The sequence below is a fragment of the Cololabis saira genome, chromosome 7 (assembly GCF_033807715.1).
Source record: "Cololabis saira isolate AMF1-May2022 chromosome 7, fColSai1.1, whole genome shotgun sequence".
In the NCBI taxonomy this organism is placed as follows: domain Eukaryota; kingdom Metazoa; phylum Chordata; class Actinopteri; order Beloniformes; family Belonidae; genus Cololabis; species Cololabis saira.
Window position 1 is genome coordinate 3271060 of NC_084593.1, and position 22628 is coordinate 3293687.

Here is a 22628-nt window from a genome sequence, read left to right on the forward strand (position 1 = left end):
CTTTCTTTCTTTCTTTCTTTCTTTCTTTCTTTCTTTCTTCCTTCCTTCCTTCCTTCCTTCCTTCCTTCCTTCCTTCCTTCCTTCCTTCCTTCCTTCCTTCCTTCCTTCCTTCCATAAATCAGTTTTACACAAAAACATCATCAACGGGAATTTATCGTTTTTACCGTGAGATACAAATTCTTACCGTGGGGAATTTTTTTGACGGTTTATCGTGAACGGTAAAATATCGCCCATTCCTAGTGCACACGATTTTATAAATCAGGATTTTTTTTTGCGCCCGCCATTTCCGGCTTTTGGGTTTACGTGCACTTTTAGTTTGAATCCTACACTCTTTTATAAATGAGGCCCCTGGTCAAGAGAGGTAAACAGAAACTGGTTTGTTCCTTTGTTGGCAGCAGCAAAACAATGAAGTGTGATGCGTTCAAGTCAAGTTACTATGGTATTATACGATACGTACTATACTCATTCCACATCAGTACTGATCTCAAGTGTGCAGCAGGTTGATGCGGTGCTGATTTCACAATCATTTCAGAATGACAGTCACAAAAAATGAAAAAGCGGAACTGAGAAAGGCGGCTCAGAAACCCAGATGGTTTTAGAAATGATAGCAATAAAAGATCAAGTGTAACTGAGGGAAATGATTTCACTCTCGGTTACACTTTTGGTTTTCACATTTGGGGTTTTGAGTCACAAACCATTTGGCCTTGAGTTGATGCCGTGGAACTGTTTTCTCATTTCTTGTGTAAGAATAAATCAACGTGATTGGCTCTACTGGCCTGTTTTGATTATCGGAGTATAAGTGGAGTTTACACACACTGCTCCTTAAAGACAGGAATCTCTCTGAACGTTTCAATCCCAAAACAAAGTCAAAATTATATCAAACTGAACTAGCAAGACATGTTTTCCCCCTGTTTAATCAATGTCTAAAGAGGAAAAACAAGCCTGTAATTGAACATTTTATGCAGAAACACAGAGCAAGAAATATATTTTTTTAAAGCAACAAAATATCTTGAGAAAAATAAGAAAAATGGTCAATTCAGAAAAACCTTGCAAACATATTTCTTTTGATAAAAATGAAAAATTACAAAAATTGGCTTTTGTAAAAAAGAAACACATTTAGAAAATGATGTATTCCTTACGACAAATCAGAATCAGAATCATCTTTATTGGCCAAGTTTGAACATTGTCCGACAAGGAATTTGACTCCGGTTATTTCGCTCTCTGTACCAGATTTAAAAATAGCAAACAGTAAATAAACAAATGTGGCACTTATTAACATATATACAATTAAAAAACTGAAAGGTGCAGCAGTATGGGGTAGACACGGTAAGGACGGCTCTGAATAAAATAACATATATACAATTTTTTAAAAGTGAAAGGTGCAACAGAATGAGGCAGACAGGATTATTGTTGGAAGGTGCGTCGTTACAGCATGTGATAGTGTTATTATAATTACTGTTATTATTGTTATTGTCAGTGGTGTAAAGTAAGTAAGATTTTTGAGAATTTTTACTTTTATTGATACTTTCATTTTTCTGTACTTTTACTTTTACTTCGTTACATTTTCAAGGAAAAAAATCGTACTTTTAATCCGCTATATTTAAAATTGGACACGTCGTTACTCGCTACAAATTAAAGTCTTACATTAAATGAAAATGTAGGCTATTGCCGACTACACCGACGCAGAGTTACGGTGTAGGGTACGCGGCGACGCACACCCTACGCCGTACCCTACGGCGTAGGGTGTGCATACTTTTATACTTTTACTTAAGTAATGTTCTTAATGGGTACTTTTTACTTTTACTTAAGTAATTTTCAAGCAGAAAATCTGTACTTTTACTTAAGTACAATATTTTTGTACTTTTTCCACCTCTGGTTATTGTTATTTATTGCACAGTGATTGGTTTCTCTGAGACTCTATTGATTGTGAGAGTTCATCAGAGCAACAAATCAAAACATTTTAAATATTTCAAAATATGTTGGAAAAACAAAGAGTAAACGTGCATTTTATTACTCTCCTCTTATTGTGCAAATTTCTATTAATTATTTAAAACCCCTTTTTTCCTTCTTTCTCTTTGTTTGCTCCCCTGAGGCTCCGGGCCCGGGGTCACAGCAGGTCAGTAACGCAAACACCAAGAAAACCATGACAGCCAATTCTAAATCAATCCAATTCTACTTATAAACTCATTACGAACGTTTCCTAATCAGAAAAAAAATGGCACCACATGAATAATTAACGCCACATTTTAATGGATCAATTAAAAAAAAAAAACACACACACAGAGTTTCTATGAGTTCATGTTTGTTCTAGTTCTGCCTGGTTAAAAAAGAAAAGTACAAAGGCTTGAAATGTTGTGCCACTTGTGCTTAATTTATTTTTTTTATTCTGTTATTATTTTATTTATTTATTAAAGTACTTGAATTTACTTTAAGATTATTTTAATTTAAGCTATTTTTTATTAATTTTAATTTATTTTATTGATTTAATTTTCCTGAAGATGATTATTTTGTACTTTTGTCTGTTTGAATGGTTGTGTTAAAAAAATAAATCAGACGTTACTCAACAGTTACTCAGTACTTGAGTAGTTTTTTCACCAAGTACATTTTTACTTTTATTCTATTCTGAAGTAACAGTACTTTTACTTGAGTACAATTTTTGGCTCCTCTACCAGCTCTGATTATTTAAAACCCCTTTTTCCTTCTTTCTCTTTGTTTGCTCCCCTGAGGCTCCGGGGTCACGGCAGGTCATTAAAGAATGTAAGCACTTTGAGATTATTCATGAAAAGTTCTCTACAAATAAAATGTATTATTATTAAAAATGGAAAAAAAATAAATGGCACCACATGAATAATTAACGCCACATTTTAATGGATCAATTAAAAAAAAAAAAAAAAAAAGAAAAAAGAAAAGCAGCGAGCTGGAGCTGCCCTCGTTCACCCCGCCCCGCGCATGCGCGCCGGCACTTTCGGCTAGTTCCGTGAGCGCTCGGTCATTTTCGCCTCTTTGTTTTACTGATAGTGGATTTAACTCGGATCCGGCTCCACATCCAGCGGTCCTGGCGGCTTTTAAACAGGTTAGTGTGTCTGCTGGGTCTAGTTTTGTTGCTGGTGTGGGTCTGGTTCCCCCGGTTCTCCCCCCCCAGCACTGCCCGTGGTTTCCCCGCACGTCCTGCCGCTGCTGCGGGGCACGTTGTCGCCGCCGCCGCCGCCGCCGTGCGGGCTGTTGTCCGTCTGTGTGCGGGTGTATGGCGGCGCCGGCCCGGGCCCTGCACTTGCAACACCAGTGGGGGATTCAGGGGGGTTTTAAGCAGGGAAGTGAGCTGTTAAAGCCCGGAAAAGGTGCAGGGAAAGGAGGGTTTTTGCAGACGAGAGACCGCAGGTTTGTGCAGCTCCTGCAGCCGCCGAGCTGATCCTGGAGCTGCTGCTCCTCCATTATTAGGCTAACATCTCCCTCCTTCCTGCCTTTTAAACTTCTCCCTCCTCCTGCTGAGGAGATGCACATGAAATATCACTAAAAAATCTTATTACACTTAAAACAAGACTCATTACTGGAAAAAAACAACAATTTCCACCTGTTTCAAGTAGATTTTCACTTGAAATAAGTAGAAAAATCTGCATGTGGAACAAGATTTTTACTTGATTCACTTTCTTGCCGGTGAATTTGGCAGATTTTTCTACTAATTTCAAGTGAAAATGTCTCATTTTTAGTCAAAAAATCTCATTACACTTAAAACGAGACTCATTACTGGAAAAACAACAATTTTCTCCTGTTTCAAGTAGATTTTCACTTGCAGATCACAAGCACAAGCAGATTTTTCTACTTATTTCAAGTGAAAATCTACTTGAAACAGGTGAAAATGTCTGTTTTAGTAAAAAAAAATCTCATTACACTTAAAACAAGACAATTTTCTCCTGTTTCAAGTAGATTTTCACTTGAAATAAGTAGAAAAATCTGCATGTGCAACAAGATTTCTACTTGATTCACTTTCTTGCCAGTGAATTTGGCAGATTTTTCTACTAATTTCAAGTGAAAATGTCTAATTTTTAGTCAAAAAATCTCATTACACTTAAAACAAGACTCATCACTGGAAAAAAAACAGTTTCAAGTAGATTTTCACTTGAAATAAGCAGAAAAATCGGCCAAATTCACTGGCAGGAAAGTGAATCAAGTAGAAATCTTGTTCCACTGGCAGATTTTTCTACTTATTTTAAGTGAAAATCTACTTGAAACAGGAAAAAATTGTTGTTTTTCCAGTGATGAGTCTTGTTTTAAGTGTAATGAGATTTTTTTGACTAAAATGAGACATTTTCACTTGAAATAAGTAGAAAAATCTGCCAGTGGAAGAAGATTTCTACTTGATTCACTTTCTTGCCAGTGAATTTGGCAGATTTTTCTACTAATTTTAAGTGAAAATTTGCTTGAAACAGGTGAAAATGTCTAATTTTTAGTCAAAAAATCTCATTACACTTAAAACAAGACTCATTACTGGAAAAAAACAACAGTTTTCTCCTGTTTCAAGTAGATTTTCACTTGAAATAAGCAGAAAAATCTGCCAAATTCACTGGCAAGAAAGTGAATCAAGTAGAAATCTTGTTTGTGCAGCTCCTGCAGCCGCCGAGCTGATCCTGGAGCTGCTGCTCCTCCATTATTAGGCTAACATCTCCCTCCTTCCTGCCTTTTAAACTTCTCCCTCCTCCTGCTGAGGAGATGCACATGAAATATCACTAAAAAATCTTATTACACTTAAAACAAGACTCATTACTGGAAAAAAACAACAATTTCCACCTGTTTCAAGTAGATTTTCACTTGAAATAAGTAGAAAAATCTGCATGTGGAACAAGATTTCTACTTGATTCACTTTCTTGCCAGTTAATTTGGCCGATTTTTCTACTAATTTCAAGTGAAAATGTCTCATTTTTAGTCAAAAAATGTCATTACACTTAAAACGAGACTCATTACTGGAAAAAAACAACAAGTTTCTCCTGTTTCAAGTAGATTTTCACTTGAAATAAGCAGAAAAATCTGCCAAATTCACTGGCAAGAAAGTGAATCAAGTAGAAATCTTGTTCCACTGGCAGATTTTTCTACTTATTTCAAGTGAAAATTTACTTGAAACAGGTGAAAATGTGTCATTTTTAGTCAAACAATCTCATTACACTTAAAACAAGACTCATTACTGGAAAAAAACAACAATTTTCTCCTGTTTCAAGTAGATTTTCACTTGAAATAAGTAGAAAAATCTGCCAGTGGAACAAGATTTCTACTTGATTCACTTTCTTGCCAGTGAATTTGGCAGATTTTTCTACTAATTTCAAGTGAAAATGTCTAATTTTTAGTAAAAAAATCTCATTACACTTAAAACAAGATGTATCACTGGAAAAAACAACAAGTTTCTCCTGTTTCAAGTAGATTTTCACTTGAAATTAGCAGAAAAATCTGCCAAATTCACTGGCAAGAAAGTGAATCAAGTAGAAATCTTGTTCCACATGCAGATTTTTCTACTTATTTTAATTGAAAATCTACTTGAAACGGGTGAGAATTGTTGTTTTTTCCAGTGATGAGTCTTGTTTTAAGTGTAATTTGATTTTTTGGACTAAAAATGAGACATTTTCACTTGAAATTAGTAGAAAAATCTGCCAAATTCACTGGCAAGAAAGTGAATCAAGTAGAAATCTTGTTCCACTGGCAGATTTTTCTAGTTATTTCAAGTGAAAATTTACTTGAAACAGGTGAAAATGTCTAATTTTTAGTCAAAAAATGTCATTACACCTAAAACAAGACTCATTACTGGAAAAAAACAACAATTTTCACCTGTTTCAAGTAGATTTTCACTTGAAATTAGCAGAAAAATCTGCCAAATTCACTGGCAAGAAAGTGAATCAAGTAGAAATCTTGTTCCACTGGCAGATTTTTCTACTTATTTCAAGGGAAAATCTACTTGAAACAGGTGAAAATTGTTGTTTTTTCCAGTGATGAGTCTTGTTTTAAGTATAATGAGATTTTTTTTACTAAAAATGAGACATTTTCACCTGTTTCAAGTAAATTTTCACTTCAAATTAGTAGAAAAATCTGCCAAATTCACTGGCAAGAAAGTGAATCAAGTAGAAATCTTGTTCCACTGGCAGAGTTTTCTACTTATTTTAAGTGAAAATCTACTTGAAACAGGTGAAAATTGTTGTTTTTTCCAGTGATGAGTCTTGTTTTAAGTATAATGAGATTTCTTTTACTAAAAATGAGACATTTTCACCTGTTTCAGGTAAATTTTCACTTGAAATTAGTAAAAAAGTCTGCCAAATTCAGTGGCAAGAAAGTGAATCAAGTAGAAATCTTGTTTGTGCAGCTCCTGCAGCCGCCGAGCTGATCCTGGAGCTGCTGCTCCTCCATTATTAGGCTAACATCTCCCTCCTTCCTGCCTTTTAAACTTCTCCCTCCTCCTGCTGGTTCCCTGTGTTCTCTGTCCCCCCCAACACGAGGTCTGGACCAGGACCAGGACCAGGGCCGGAGCCCCGTCCCCGGTCCCCCCGCCAGGGCTGCACGTTTCCCCGCAGACCCGCTCACATTGTTGGGGGAGAGAGAAGCGTGTAAAGAGCCAACAAGTCTGTGCAGCTTTCTGGGAGGAGTTGCACATGAAATATCACTAAAAAATATCATTACACTTAAAACAAGACAATTTTCACCTGTTTCAAGTAAATTTTCACTTGAAATTAGTAGAAAAATCTGCCAAATTCACTGTCAAGAAAGTGAATCAAGTAGAAATCTTGTTCCACTGGCAGATTTTTCTACTTATTTCAAGTGAAAATCTACTTGAAACAGGAGAAACTTGTTGTTTTTTCCAGTGATGAGTCTTGTTTTAAGTGTAATGAGATTTTTTGACTAAAAATTAGACATTTTCACTTGAAATAAGTAGAAAAATCTGCCAGTAGAACGAAGAAAGATTTCTACTTGATTCACTTTCTTGCCAGTGAATTTGGCAGATTTTTCTACTAATTTCAAGTGAAAATGTCTAATTTTTAGTCAAAAATCTCATTCCACTTAAAACAAGACTCATTACTGGAAAAAACAACAATTTTCACCTGTTTCAAGTAGATTTTCACTTAAAAAGTAGAAAAATCTGCCAGTGGAACAAGATTTTTTTGCTTGTAATAAGAAGATAAATCTTGTTCCACTGGCAGATTTTTCTACTTATTTCAAGTTAAAATTTACTTGAAACAGGTGAAAATTGTCAAATAAGTTATTTTTCTGGTGTTATTTTTCTGGTGATGACTCTAAATGTTGAAATAGCAGTAAAACCACATTCATTGATGAAATGACATAAGGGATGGAAAGGAGAGACGGCAGGTTTGTGCAGCTCCTGCAGCCGCCGAGCTGATCCTGGAGCTGCTGCTCCTCCATTATTAGGCTAACATCTCCCTCCTTCCTGCCTTTTAAACTTCTCCCTCCTCCTGAAGCTCAAAGTCTCCAAAAACCATAATTTCTGAAAACTCCGGCCAAAGTGGAGATTTTCAAAAACTCCGTTTTCACGTTTGCATCTAAACAGAGGAAAACGGACATTTAGGCTTCAGAACGTCACATTATGAGACAGAAACGTCACCAGCGTCATGAGTGACACCTGTGGTTACAATTTGTTTGTAACCGTCAATATTTTCTTGTATTTTACTTGTTTTATATTCTAAAGTCACACTTAAAAGTAACTCCACTCTGTCACTCCAAACCAAAGACTCTCGTTCCGTCTTGGAAGTAAATGGCAGTTAAGGCTGATTTATGGTTCCGAGTTACACCAACGCAGAGCCTACGGCGTAGGATACGCAGCGACGCGCACCGTACGGTGTGCGTCGCTGCCGTAGGCTCTGCGTTGGTGTAACGCGGAACCATAAATCTTTGTTGATGTTTTTTCCAGGATTCTGATTGGCTGGCATGACGTTAACAGCCTATTTATGCGGATTCGTGTAAACGAAGAGATTTTGAAAATGATCTCGTGTAAACGATGGAATTTTTCAAAACGTAGAGGGGGAAATATCCGTTTTTGTAAATACCCGGCTATGTGTAAACGGGGCCTCTATCTATGAGCACTTGAGTCCATCATGTAAATGTTGCCAGATTTAACCGTACAGGCTAATTTACATCTGCAGTCCCTGGCAGGTTGATGGTGTGTGCGTGTGTGTGAACACACTAAAACACTAAAGCACAGAGTACAAACAATTAGTAAAACCCATGACACAACTCAGAATAATGACAAACACATAAAAGAAGAACTATAGCACACAAACACCAGGGTTCATACGTTTTTGAAAAAAACCTGGAAAAGTCATGGAATTTGAAAATGTAATTTTCAAGGCCTGGAAAAGTTTTGGAAACTTAAGTTCACCCCGAAAGTTTTGGAAAAATCATGGGATTTATTTTTCTCACTTTATGATAACATTTAGGAATAACAGCCTATAAGGTAGATTTGAAATTGATCAATAAATATTTCGTATAGAAAAGTCTTGCCCGTTCTCGCGCGTGAAGTGACTAGCATCTTGCGCATCATGCAGATCGATTATTATATGTTATTACAGTTATATTAGATTACTATACAACATATACTACATACTACATAAATGTTTATTTTGTGTAAAACCATAATTGTCATTAGATTTCCATTGTGGAGACTTTACATAGTTGTATTTCTATATTTCATTCATACATTGATGTTTTAGAGGTCGTGTATAGTCATGGAAACTTGCTGCCAAGTCATGGAAAAGTCCTGGAAATTTGTTAAAATTTGTTAAAATGTGTATGAACCCTGAAACACATTAGCTCACACAAAAGCACAAAAGCACAAATAGGTAGTAAAAACAATAACCTGATTATACCAGATTATGACAGCATGTTTGATTATCCAGTAACACTGTTTTGTGAGAAGGAATGAAGAGATGTGATGTTCCTTAAGGCGCTGACACACCAAGCCGACTGTCGACCGTCGGGCCGTCGTTGAGCGTCGGTGCGTCTGTCGGCCTAGTTTCTCCGGTGTGTCCCACACGTCGCCACAGGTCGGCCGCCCGTCGGGAGCTTTTCAGCCGATTCCACATGTTGAATCGGCGTCGGCCGTCGGTCAAACAGCTCACTCTGTGATTGGCTGTTCAGGTAGCGTGGAGCTGAACCGAGCGAAATTTTTGAAATGGTTGGTTTCATTCATCTCCAGCTCTCGACACAGGTTGGGGTAAGCTCCTTGAGCTGTCGCTGTTGTGTCCATGATTTCACCCATGTAGTGCAGTTTCTTCTTATTTTTCACCTCCGCCTCCTCTTTTCTTCTTCCACAAGCTGAAGGCCGAGGGCGGACAACGCCAGTGCCGATTCTTTATTCTTACGCATTGTGGTGTGAATATGAAGCCTATTTATTTTGTTTACGGCTTCCCAGAGCTTCCGGTTTTCCCTTGTTTTTGAGTGAATTAGGAATGGGAGATATTTTACCGTTCACGATAAACCGTCAAAAAAATTCCCCACAGTAAGAATTTGTCATCTTGCGGTAAAAACAATACATTCCTGTTGATGATGTTTCTGTGTAAAACTGATTTATGGTTCTGCGTTAAATCCACGCACAATGTACGGGAAGGAAGGAAAGAGAAAGAAAGAAAGAAAGAAAGAAAGAGATGAGCCTGAAAGAAAGAAAGAAAGAAAAAAATTCCCGTTGATGACGTGTTTGTGTAACAAACATGGCGGAAGGCGGATCTGAGTGCGACTCATTTAATTGGTTTTTATCAATTCAATGTAATTGGTGTAGTTTAGTATTTAGTATCTTTTAGAGCAGTGATTTGGCTCCAAAGACTGAATGTGGTGATAGATTTATAGTTACAAAGATGGAGTTGAATTGGTATTTTTTTTATCGTAATTTTTATCGTTATCGGGATAAATGCCGTGATACACTTTTTAGTCCATACCGCCCATCACTAGAGTGAATACCGACTACCGCTGGGTGTCGTCTTTGCGGTGTGTCCAAGTGCTTCTTTTTGAGCCCGACCCAGCCCGACACAGGCGACGCGAGGCGACACAGTAGTCGGCCGACAGTCGGCCGACGTCGGGTTGGTGTGTCCTCGGCTTTAGTTGTACGGGTTTAGTGTTCCAGGTACGAGCTGCTCGATAGGAAAAGGCCGACGGCCCAAAGGAACTTTTACTATGTGCAGTTTTACATGTTTTACAATCTCCTCTGTTGCAGCTCTGCTAGATGAGTTTAGATTTAGTTTAATAAACTCATTGAGTGGAGGGGGGGCCAGACCATGAAGGATTTTATATACACAAGTAAAATGTCTGCAAACTTAATCATATTTCCCAGGTTTAAAAAAGTTAAAATATTACAATGATGATATAAATTTGATTTTTTTATCCAATGTTTTCAAAGCCTTATAGAGTTTTTCCCCTGATTGTAATGCGGTCCTACTTGTCTGGACCAGCGGTTGAGACAGTAGTTTATGTGTGAGACAATCACAGCGTTGATGTTTAACTTTGCAGCCTCAGTTGTTAGATTATTCCTAATGTGTTTAAATTTACCAGATTAAATTTAATTCCATTCACAACTTTTTTAACTTGGGTTTTAAACGTGAGTTGTGAATCTATTACTTACTATGCCTAAATACTTGATCTCATGGACTACTGATAGTCTTTTCTGGATCTCTGTGTGATGGGTCTGCATTCAACCCCCCCGTCAGGGACATGTTTGAAGACGTTCATGGGGGGAAAGATGCGGTTGACGTGGTTTAAAACCGAACCGGAGTTTACCTCAAGTGCACTTTTCAAAGCATGGTGTTTGAGTTGAAAGATGTTGTTATCAAGTCAAAACAGAAAAATATTGGGCTGAATGAGAAAGATCGGCAGATTTCTGGGGTCTTGAGGACAAATGTCCAGACTTGGAGGATGACATCTTTAAAGTGACATCTGGAAAGTTATTTTTACCAGCTTCATTCACAGCATTATTTGCAGAAAGCATTTCCATCACCATCAACCGAAACCACCCAGACTTACTTTCAGCTCCAGTTGAGTCCTGCGACAACTCTTTCGGTACCGTGTTACGCAGCAGTGAGCGAAAGGCTCGACATAATGACAAAAGAAAACGGAGAACGTGCCCCAATATGTCTGTGGAGAGATCCTGAGTTAAAAATGGCTGAAGTTGCTTTAATTTTAAAGCTACTCGTTATAGCAGTACCAGTTCTGAGCAGATGGAGGCGTATCGATCTGCTGAGTGGACATATAAAGGCTGAGTTATGGTTCTGCGTCAAAATGACGCCGTGCCTACGGCGTAGGGTACGCGTCGACGTGTTTCCTACGCCGTAGCCCACGGCGTCGCTGACTACGTTTACATGCAGTCAAAATTCGGGTTATTGCTAATATTCCGGTTACTGAAACATTCTGAATATTCCGTTTACATGGTAATTAATCATTCAGGATATCTGGATCAAACCAGCGACGCACGGAGAACGTGATTAGCGTAATTTCCGCTTCTTCTTCCTGTATCCAAATGCTGCTTCGCGCAACTTTCCTCTCACCTTCTTGTAAATCTTCTATCCCGGTACTTTCTACCGTCTACAAATGCAGAAATGTTCATATCCTTCATTACATTTATGAAGTGATTAGTCTCCTCCTGGTCTTGGTTTCTCCGTGTTTAGAAGAACTTCCTGGACTCAAAAGACCAGGATTCCTTGTGAACAGAGCATGAGCAGAAAACAAATTCCTGTTCCGTTTGATGGGGATATTCCGTTTGGCGTTTACATGACCCAATATTCAGGTTTTAAAAGGAGTAACCCAGGGCTCATATTGGGGTTTTTAAAAACCAGAATATGAGCAAATTCTGGTTATTCAAAGGGGTTATTGGTGTTTACATGGCCGTGCAAATTCGGGTTATTGCCAATATTCTGGTTTTAAAAGGGTTATTGATGCATGGAAACAGTCACTGACGTCCCCTCCCAAAAATTGTAACTATGCATTGAGGCGACGCAGACCAAACGCAGACGAGAGGGCTGTGATTGGTTCGCTTGGTAGCAACGCATTTCCGGTTTCCGGTTTGAAACAGTTGTGAACTTTCAGCTCTTTTTTCTTTGTGTATGTGTGATTTTTTTGTTTTGGTTTTTTGCACAATAGTTGTCCTTATTTCTTTGATTCACTGTGACCGGAAAAGTCGGATAAACCATTCAGGAAAAGATCACGAACTAGCGGTCACGGGGAGTACTGCACCGTGGAGAAATGGAGTGACGGAGAAGTCCGAAGGTTCACGACGGCGTCACGATGACAGCGTGTGCTCTGCGTTGGTTTAACGCAGAACCATAATTCAGTCTTAAGAAGCTGCTGACATTACTTTGAGTGGGGATGGTTTGGCATGTCTCGTCCCTCTGAAGGTTTGTAGTTGAGACGTGAACCTTTCGTGTGATCTTCTGCCTCCATGTGGTCAGATATTTCATCACTACATAAGGTGGCTTTAAGAGGAAGTCATGTGGTTAAAAGTGTTAAAAGTGTCACACGTCTTTTTAAAAGAATATTTAATGTCTGCTTTGTGTTTTCAGTTTGACCTCAGAAGTGCACAGCTTCTCATAAACGCACGACTCCCGCACGCTCAGACTTTTGCCTTCCTGGTTGTTGCCGAAAAGTTAAAATCACTTCCTGTGTCCACCGTGAAGCACGAGAGAGGGAACATAAGCACGTTATGGATGATTTGTCCCATTTGGGCAGACTTCCTGCCTCTGCGGAGTGATGATGCGATGATGATGATGATGATGATAACCCAACGGTGGCCTGTAAATCTTCTGGTTAGAGAAGCTAATAAATATGACAAGCTTGGAGCAAATAGGATGTTGTGCTTCGTGTCACAACAATGTCTTCTTTTTACCATCCTGGCGGAGACGTTCAATGAAACCTTTAAAGTTTAATGACTTGATTTGTTCGCCAGATGTCACGTGGATCTGACTAAATCTAGAACAGGGGTCGGCAACCCGCGGCTCTAGAGCCGCATGCAGCTCTTTAGCGCCGCCCTAGTGGCTCCTGGAGCTTTTATAAAATGTTTGACCTTTTTTTTCCTTTTTTTTTTCTTTTTTCTTTTTTTTTTCTTCCCTTTTTCTCGAAATTTTGACTTTTTTCTCGAAATTTTGACTTTTTTCTCGACATTTTTGACTTTTTTCTCGACATTTTGACTTTTTTTCTCGACATTTCGACTTTTTTCACAACATTCCAACTTTTTTCTCAACATTTTGACTTTTTTCTCGAAATTGTACTTCAACATTAATCTCGACATTTCGACTTTTTTTTCAACATTTCGACTTTTCTCAACATTTCGACTTTTTTTCGCAACATTTCGACTTTTTTCTCAACATTTTGACTTTTTTCTCGACATTTTCGACTTTTTTCTCGACATTTTGACTTTTCTCGAAATTGTACTTCAGCATTAATCTCGACATTTCGACTTTTTTTTCAACATTTTGACTTTTTTCTCGACATTTTGACTTTTTTCTCGACATTTTGACTTTTTTTCTCGACATTTCGACTTTTTTCACAACATTCCAACTTTTTTCTCAACATTTTGACTTTTTTCTCGAAATTGTACTTCAACATTAATCTCGACATTTCGACTTTTTTTTCAACATTTTGACTTTTTTCTCGACATTTTGACTTTTTTCTCGACATTTTGACTTTTTTTCTCGACATTTCGACTTTTTTCACAACATTCCAACTTTTTTCTCAACATTTTGACTTTTTTCTCGAAATTGTACTTCAACATTAATCTCGACATTTCGACTTTTTTTTCAACATTTCGACTTTTCTCAACATTTCGACTTTTTTTCGCAACATTTCGACTTTTTTCTCAACATTTTGACTTTTTTCTCGACATTTCGACTTTTTTCTCGACATTTTTGACTTTTTTCTCAACATTTTCAACTTTTTTCTCGACATTTCGACTTTTTTCGACATTTCGACTTTTTTCTTGAAGTGCATAATGAAAAAAAATCTTCCTCTAAAATATTACTTTATTTTTTCCTGCTTGGCCCTAATTCTCTTCCATCGATTCGCGTAACAAAAAGAGTCGTGTGGAAAGACATTAGCAGCTACATTTGCAGCCGAGGACCCAGTTATAACTAATATAGAAACATGCAGCATGTGTTTCTTCATTCTAATTCTGATAAAAGACTTTTCAGTTTTTGCGGCTCCAGACATATTAGTTTTTTTGTGTTTTTGGTCCAATATGGCTCTAAAACATTTTGCCGACCCCTGATCTAGAAGATGCATGAGTCGTTTTCCCTCATCTCGAATATGAATCACCGCCACTCTTGAGGCGAGTGCTGTTTGGTTGGATTTCAAGCATCGGTAGTCTCCTGACGACGCCGTCCTGCGTACGCCGAGACGTCGAGCTGCGGTTTCACGGTGAAACAGCTGTCGCGAGTAACTCCAGTCAAATTCAGCTCAGCTGCAGGATTTCTGTCTACAAATCTTCTAATGAGCAGATCTCTGAATCACCGCGACGCCGGGCCGCCCTCCTGAGCAGACTTGTTGCAGGAAAAGCCAAAGATAATATTCCTCGCCTCTGTGCCGAGTCCTAGTGAGTTTAATTGTGCTGACATTAACGCCGCGTGTTGACAAAACACAATCCGCTGCAGCCCGACTGATAGCGTGGATGTCGAAAGCACTTGACTCACTTGTTGCCCGCAGATGAATCAGTGAGTGATTATGAAAGTAAACACATTGTTCAAGCGTCGTCTCTGCTTTTCAGAGCTTTCATTGGCCTTGAATCCCCGTGCAGCGCGGCGCTGCGCCCCGGCTTGTGTGTGTGTTTTAACAAACATCTGAGCTGCTCTCTGAAGCTTTAAAGAGAGAGAACGCTGGCAGATTTTCAAAGATCGGGCCGTCGTTTGTGTCGTTATTTCAGCGTGACACCAGAATCCGAGTGTGCCGGGGCTCATTTAAAGGAGAAGGGATGTTTACAGCCCCGGCTCTTGATTTGGGATGCGTTAAGCCTAAACGGACCGGACTCTGACTCTGACAACAACGGAGGGCTGGAGGGAGCGGTGGCTCCTGGACAGCTGAGTTTAACGCTAGGGTCTACGATTTTACATTGTCAAGTGTATCTCGAACTAGTGATGCACCGATTGTTCGGTAACCGAAATTGTTCGGCCGAAAATGGCAAAAAAACACTTTCGGTGTTCGGTGGAATAAGTGGGGAAAAAACCGAACAATTAATAACGGCGTTGTAAAATAAGGAAATAGACTGGCCGCTCCGTCCCATAACGTTGCGCACTACATAAATCGTTAGCCAACCAAAAACTAACCCCATAAGAATTTTACCTAACATTCACCAGGAGGTGGAACCAAAACAACATAATGTTGGGAAAATAAAACATTTTCATTTTTTTATGTTCAATAAATATTTTCTACCTTGTAATTTTGTAAAAGATTTTTTTCTTTGAAAAGCATGCCTAAATCAAATGTATTTGATTTATGCAATGGTGAAAAAATTGGCAAAATAAATGGAAAAACTGCTGAAGAACCATGTTCGGTATTGTTCGGTATTCGGCCAAGTGTTTATTATTATTTTCGGTTTCGGTTTCGGCCACAAATTTTCATTTCGGTGCATCACTATCTCGAACGTCACGGGTTTCCCACACTTGAAAAGGGAAGGATTTGGACAAATTGGATGTGAAAGCTTCGTGTCACAACAATGTCTTCTTTTTACCATCCTGGCGGAGACGTTCAATGAAACCTTTAAAGTTTAATGACTTGATTTGTTCGCCAGATGTCACGTGAATCTGACTAAATCTAGTACAGGGCTCGGCAACCCGCGGCTCCAGAGCCGCATGCGGCTCTTTAGCGCCGCCCTAGTGGCTCCTGGAGCTTTTTTTAAAAAATGTTTGACCTTTTTTTTTTTCATTTTTTTTCTTCCTTTTTTCTCGAAATTTTGACTTTTTTCTTTTTTTTTTTAAAGGTTTTTTTGGGCTCTAGTGGCCCTTTATTGAAAGATGCAGACTGGAAAGGGGTAGAGACACGCAGCAAAGGTGCGCGGGCTGGATTCGAACCCACGACCGCTGCAGGAGGAGGACTGTAGCCTCAGTATATGGCCCGCTGCTTAACCCACTGCGCCACCGAGCGGCCCGAAATTTTGACTTTTTTCCCGAAATTTTCGATTTTTTTCTCGACATTTTGACGTTTTTCCCGAATTTTTTCGACTTTTTTCTCGACATTTTGACTTTTTTCTCTAAATTTTACTTCAACATTAATCTCGACATTTCGACTTTTTTCTCGACATTTTGACTTTTTTCCCGAAATTTTCGACTTTTTTCTCGACATTTTGACTTTTTTCTCTAAATTTTACTTCAACATTAATCTCGACATTTCGACTTTTTTCTCGACATTTTGACTTTTTTCCCGAAATTTTCGACTTTTTTCTCGACATTTTGACTTTTTTCCCGAAATTTTCGACTTTTTTTCGACATTCCGCCTTTTTTCTCGAAGTGCATGATGGAAAAAAAATCTTCCTCTAAAATATTACTTTATTTTTTCCTGCTTGGCCCTAATTCTGTTCCATCGATTCGCGTAACAAAAAGAGTCATCAGACTCAGGATTTCACTGACTTAAGTTTTTTATTGACCAGTTTGTTAGTTAGGTGAAAAACCTTTAAAAAGGGACAAATAAAATAATCAAATTAAAGCAGTATCAAATGCACAATGTAAATTACTCAGACTTTCAAACAAAAACCACATCTAACTAGGCAAAGGTAAATAGCCTATATTAAACATGCATTAATCATTATTTCAGTTTAAACATCGCAAATGATCAAATTAAAGCGTAAATGTAAATGGCCTATATTAATGATCCATTACTTAATTTTAAACATAAGGCAGATATTCTGTAAATAAGCAGGCGCATACACAACAGGCACAAAACAATTTTAGGCCTAAAGGTGCAAACAAAAGCCAGTTCTTTAAAACCACCTACTGTAGGCCAACTTTTAAGTTAACATTTTACCTTGGGTTTTAACCAAGATTATTTTACACATTTTATGACATTTAAATCACACTTAATTTTAATGAAATCAAATATTTCAAATGATTTTAGCATTCACAATCATTTCATCATCCTAATTGTTTTAAATGCATAACAGAGTTCGTTTTATTTAAGCCAAATCAAAACAAAGGAATGAATTTATGAGTAAATGAACGCTTACTTTCAGCAGAGTAAACAAATAATTAAGCAGACTGTATTGGCAGCCATAATATAACTCTTCACGCAGGTAGAAACTGAGATTATTTAGAAAGGAAACGTGAGCTCACCGGTAGCCTCTTTGCTCTTTTTTCCTCTTTCCCATGCGTTTTCTCTAGTGATCCCTAGTGATTCCTGTATAATTTTGCCTTTCTGTTGCCGTCAGCGCCATGAACATCTCGTGTTATCTCAGTGTCTCTGGCGCGAGCTGTTATCAGTCCAATTACGCTCACCTGTTGCGCTGAGCTGCGGCGCCGCGCTCAGACACGCGCATGCACATGCACGCGCACCCGCTCGCAGACGCACGTCTCGGCAGATCAACACAACATACATATTGTACATTTTTAACAAAATAATTTATAAGGTTGTTGTGGCCCAATAGTGTTACCTATGAAATATGATTCTATCTGCTGTAATCCTGCAAAGAAGTCGACCAATAGGCGCCGTTCGGGCCGAATGGCGCCTATTGGTCAATCTGCTTGAATGTCAGTGACTGCGTTTTCAGCATCAATAACCCTTTTAAAACCCAAATATTGGCAATAACCCAGTTTTGCACGGCCATGTAAACACCAATAACCCCTTTGAATAACCCGAATTTGCTCATATTCCGGTTTTTAAAAACCCAAATATGACCCCTGGGTTACTCCTTTTAAAACTGAATATTGGGTCATGTAAACACCAAACGGAATATCCCCATCAAACGGAACAGGAATGTGTTTTCTGCACATGCTCTGTTCACAAGGAATCCTGGTCTTTTGAGTCCAGGAAGTTCTTCTAAACACGGAGAAACCAAGACCAGGAGGAGACTAATCACTTCATAAATGTAATGAAGGATATGAACATTTCTGCATTTGTAGACGGTAGAAAGTACCGGGATAGAAGATTTACAAGAAGGTGAGAGAAAAGTTGCTGAAGCAGCATTTGTTTTGAATTTGGATATAGGGGGCCGCTCGGTGGCGTAGTGGGTTAAGCCACAGTCCTCCTGCAGCGGTCGCAGGTTGGAATCCCGGCCTGCGCACCTTTGCTGCATGTCATCCCCATTCTCTCTCTCTACCCCTTTCCAGTCTGCAACTTCAATAAAGGGCCACTAGAGCCCAAAAATATCTTCAAAAAAAGAAAATTATAAAAAAAAAAAATAGAATTTGGATACAGGAAGAAGAAGCAGAAATGACGGTAATTGCGTCATGATGTTCTCCACGCGTCGCTGGTTTGATCCAGATATCCTGAATGATTAATCACCATGTAAACGGAATATTCCCAATGTTTCAGTAACCGGAATATTAGCAATAACCCCAATTTTGACTGCATGTAAACGTAGTCAGTGATTGGACAGTCCTCACCTACTCCCCGCCTCCCAAAGTACGGCAACACCAAGGACACATAACTCTGCGGCCTCTGCTTGCCCCACCGGCAAAGGTGGAACACAAAAGAAAGTCTGCCGCCGAAAAAGGCAGAGACAAAGAAGAAGTTACAAAGCCGCATCAACATCGGGAGACAATGGGGCTGAAAACTGATGCAGCTACAGTGGAGTTTTTGTTGGACTGGTAATCCTTTTTATTATTGTTGTGGAAATTGTGTTGCTTTACAAAGTATCATTTGAGAACTGGCTTATGACTGTGAAAGCTGACTTTAGTTTTCCTGTAACGTTAGGTGTAAAGGCGCTGACACACCAAGCCGACTGTCGGCCGTCGATGAGCGTCGGTGCTCGTCTGTCGGGCTAGTTTCCCCGGTGTGTCCCGCACGTCGCCACAGGTCGGCCGCCCATCGGCAGCTTTTCTGCTGATTCGACATGTTGAATCGGCGTCGGCCGTCGGTCAAACAGCTCACTCTGTGATTGGCTGTTCAGGTAGCGAATCAGTGCACGAGAAGAGAAACGGAAGTGACGAAAGCAAACACACGGCGAAGGATAAGAGGTTTCTTCTTATTTTTCGCCTCCGCCTCCTCTTTTCTTCTTCCACAAGCTGACAGCTGAGGGCTGACAACGCCAGTGCCGATTCTTTATTCTTACGCATTGTGGTAGCGAGAGTGGTGTGGAAATGTGGTGTGAATATGAAGCCTATTTGTTTTGTTTACGGCTTCCCAGAGCTTCCGGTTTTCCCTTGTTTTTGAGTGAATACAGACGACCGCTGCCTGCTGGTATGGAGGGGAATTACCTCTCACGCATGCGCAGAACGTACGTGCTAGTTCGCCGTTGGGTGTCGTCTTTGCGGTGTGTCTAGTGCTTCTTTTTGAGCCCGACCGAGCCCAACACAGGCGACGCGAGGCGACACAGCAGTCGGCCGACAGCGGGCGACGTCGGGTTGGTGTGTCCTCGGATTAAAACGTTTATCTGCACTAACTTTCAGACCCCAGTAAGAATAGCTGTCTGCTATTCCTCTGCTGCAAGATTTACCCGTTTGTTTTCCAATGGACTTTTATCATTATTTCAATCCGGCGCTGCTTGTTTTTGGTCCTGCTGGCTCCCGTACTGGAGGAGGGGGTGTCGGAGGCCGGAGCTTCATGTGAGGCAGAGCACAGGGGGGAGGGAGGGAGTTTGTGTGGGGATCGTAGACCCTAGCTCTGGGTGGGCAATCCTGGTTCTCGAGGGCCGTTGTCCCTGCTGGTTTTAGATGTTTCCCTGCTTCATTGCACCATGATACAAGTGACTGTGTCATCAACAGAATTGTGCAGCCCTGGATGACAAGCTGATGACGATGATTAATTAGAATCAGGTGTGTTAAAGCAGGGAAACATCTAAAACATGCAGGACAGTGGCCCTCGAGGACCAGGATTGGTGACCCCTACCCTAGCTTTAACGCCGTTTCCATCTTGTGGCGTTAGGTTTTCACTTACTTTGCAGGGAAATCTCCAAACACCAGCAGCTTCTCTCTCTCTCTCTCCGACCAGCTCCTGACCTCAGTTATTATCTAAATGATCTCTTCTAATGTTGCAGCAGGATTTCTCCGGGCTCATCAGCGGGTAATGAATATAAATAAACCGAAGGAACATCTATCCTGGTGCGAATGGTCCCACAGGGCGGTCTGATAAAACCGTCTGCCCTGAGTGGCAGGCGAGCAGGAAGTGGCTTCTCGGGGCCCAGCGCTGCTGGATAACGACGAGAAAACCCAGAGAGCAAAGTGGCAGTAGATGCTTTTTTCCTCTCCTTTTTTCTTGGACAGGAAGTGTAATTGGACAGCTCCCTAATTGAGCTGCGGAGTGAGTGTGGAAAAACCTCCCCATCTGCAAGTAAACGCCGTTCCCGTCCTCAGCCCGGCTCTCGTTCGTCCTCGCCGTCGTTTCCGTGACGATTAATGGATCCTGTAGAAAAAGGGCAGAGCACATCTCGGTCCAGATTGAAGTATTGATTTGGGTAAAAAAGTTAATTATTACACTTAAATTGTGCAAGAAGATGGAGGAAAAAGCTGATTTCTAGGAATTAATGAGATACCATCTCATTCCAGGTAAAAGGCAAAAACATTTTGAAATAAAAAGTTTTTGCCTTTTACCTGGAATGTACGGTGGCCGAGACCCGCCATTGCTGAAAATAAAAGTAACGCTGCAAACAGAAACGCTGCTGCAAATCAAATAAACGCTTAGCAAATAAATTAAACGCTGCAAACCAAAAGAAACGCTGCTGCAAATAAAATAAACGCTTAGCAAATAAAATAAACGCTGCAAACAAAATGAAACGCTGCTGCAAATAAAAGAAATGCTGCAAATATAAAGAAACCCCGCTGCAAATAAAATAAACGCTGCAAACAAAAAGAAACGTTGCTGCAAATAAAATAAACGCTGAAAATCTAAAGAAGCCCCGCTACAAATAAAATAAACCCCGCTGCAAATAAAAAAAAAACACGACGCAAATAAAAAAGCCACAACGGAAGTGAATTACCGGGGACTATTTTTGCCGATGCACCCGTGTTTTTATGGCCTAACACATTAAAAATGACACGTAGTGACGTTGAACACTAACCTTTTCACTTATTTTGTCGTTCGTTTTTCTTCTTATTCCTCACTCTTCTTATTTCTTCCTTCACTCTTCTTCACTTACGTCCTCTTCGTCTTCTTCTTCTCCTCTCACGTAAAAAACACCGGTACATCATCAAAAATAGTCCCCGGTAATTCACTTCCGTTGTGGCTTTTGTATTTGCGTAATTTTTTTTTATTTGCAGCGTTTCTTTAATTTGCAGCAGCGTTTGGTTTTATTTTAGCAGCGTTTCTTTTATTTGCAGCGGCGTTTCTTTTATTTTCAGCAATGGCGTGTGTCGGCCACCGTAGGAATGAGATGGTATCCGTCTGAAACTGTTTCTGTTGCAGGGAAAGTTGGACAGATTAAAACCAGACAACCTTTCTTTTTGTTTATTTTTTTAAATGTTTTACATGCAGCTCCTTGTTTCTACGTGTTAAGGCAGTGCTTGAATTTCCTGCCTCCGTTTACACAGAAAAAAAGTCCTTTCAGATTGAGAGAAAACATGAGTGTGTTTTCAGCAGCAGCGACTGTAACCTGCCGTCTCTGCTGCTGACGCTCCTAACACTCCTGATTGTGCTGACTGGGGAGGGAAGAGAAAGTCAGCCAGTTGGCGAGCGTTCTCTGGTAGTGAAAGGATGTGTTTACAATGCTGAGACCGACGATGCTGCGGGGCGGTGGGGGCACGGTGGGGACACGGTGGGGACGCTTGCTCCCGACCCGTCCACACAGGGAGTTCAGTCTCGGTGCGTTAAAGACACGTGAAGTGATTCTTTGTAAATTTGGCGTGTTTTGGTCTCTGAAGAAAAGCCTGCAAACACTTTCCCAGAACAAACAGCAACTTTGCTGCCAGTAAATCATCGTGGGCTCTTTATCTCTCATAACACTCAACGACGTGTACTCCCCCTCGCTCCACAGCTCCGTGGTAATCTCTGCAAGTTTACACAGTACACTAGTTTTGAGGATGAATAGCTCTAAATATCTGGAACAAAAGCCGCTGACGGGCAGGGATGTCCCTATCCGATCACGTTGTTTCAGATAAGGCTGAACGATTAATTGCATTTGCGATAATATCGTGATGTGATAAAATGAGATTTTCTAACCGCAAAGGCTGCAATTTGACCAGATCACGTGATCTGGTCACGTTGCTGGCAGGGAAAAAAAAGTCAACGGTGCTGCGTGTCCAAGCGTAACCTAAATCTACCACGGGCTTTATAAATGTATTAAATATATGAGCACAGAGTCCGCGTGGCGAGGAGCTGCATGCAGGCACGAGCCGGCGGACAGTGGAGTCGCGCTGTGAAGTCTGATTTATGGTTCCGCGTTAAATCGACGCAGAGCTATGGCGTAGGGTACGTGGCGACGCACACCGTACGGTAGGAGACCCTACGGCGTAGGCTCTGCATCGATTTAACGCGGAACCATAAATCAGCCTTGAGCCTGAACCTGCAGCTCGTCAGCTCATCAGGAGGAGAGG

The 22628-nt window shown here is 40.1% G+C and overlaps 1 protein-coding gene across 1 annotated transcript in view; it reads left to right on the forward strand.

Moving 5' to 3' along the window:
* Positions 1-2968: 2968 nt before the first annotated feature.
* Positions 2969-22628, forward strand: part of LOC133446729 (polycomb group RING finger protein 3) — a 169838-nt gene continuing 150178 nt past the window's right edge. The window contains exon 1 of the mRNA XM_061724744.1: positions 2969-3073. The gene's annotated coding sequence lies outside the window, so the exon portion shown is untranslated. The remainder of the gene's footprint in view (positions 3074-22628) is intronic.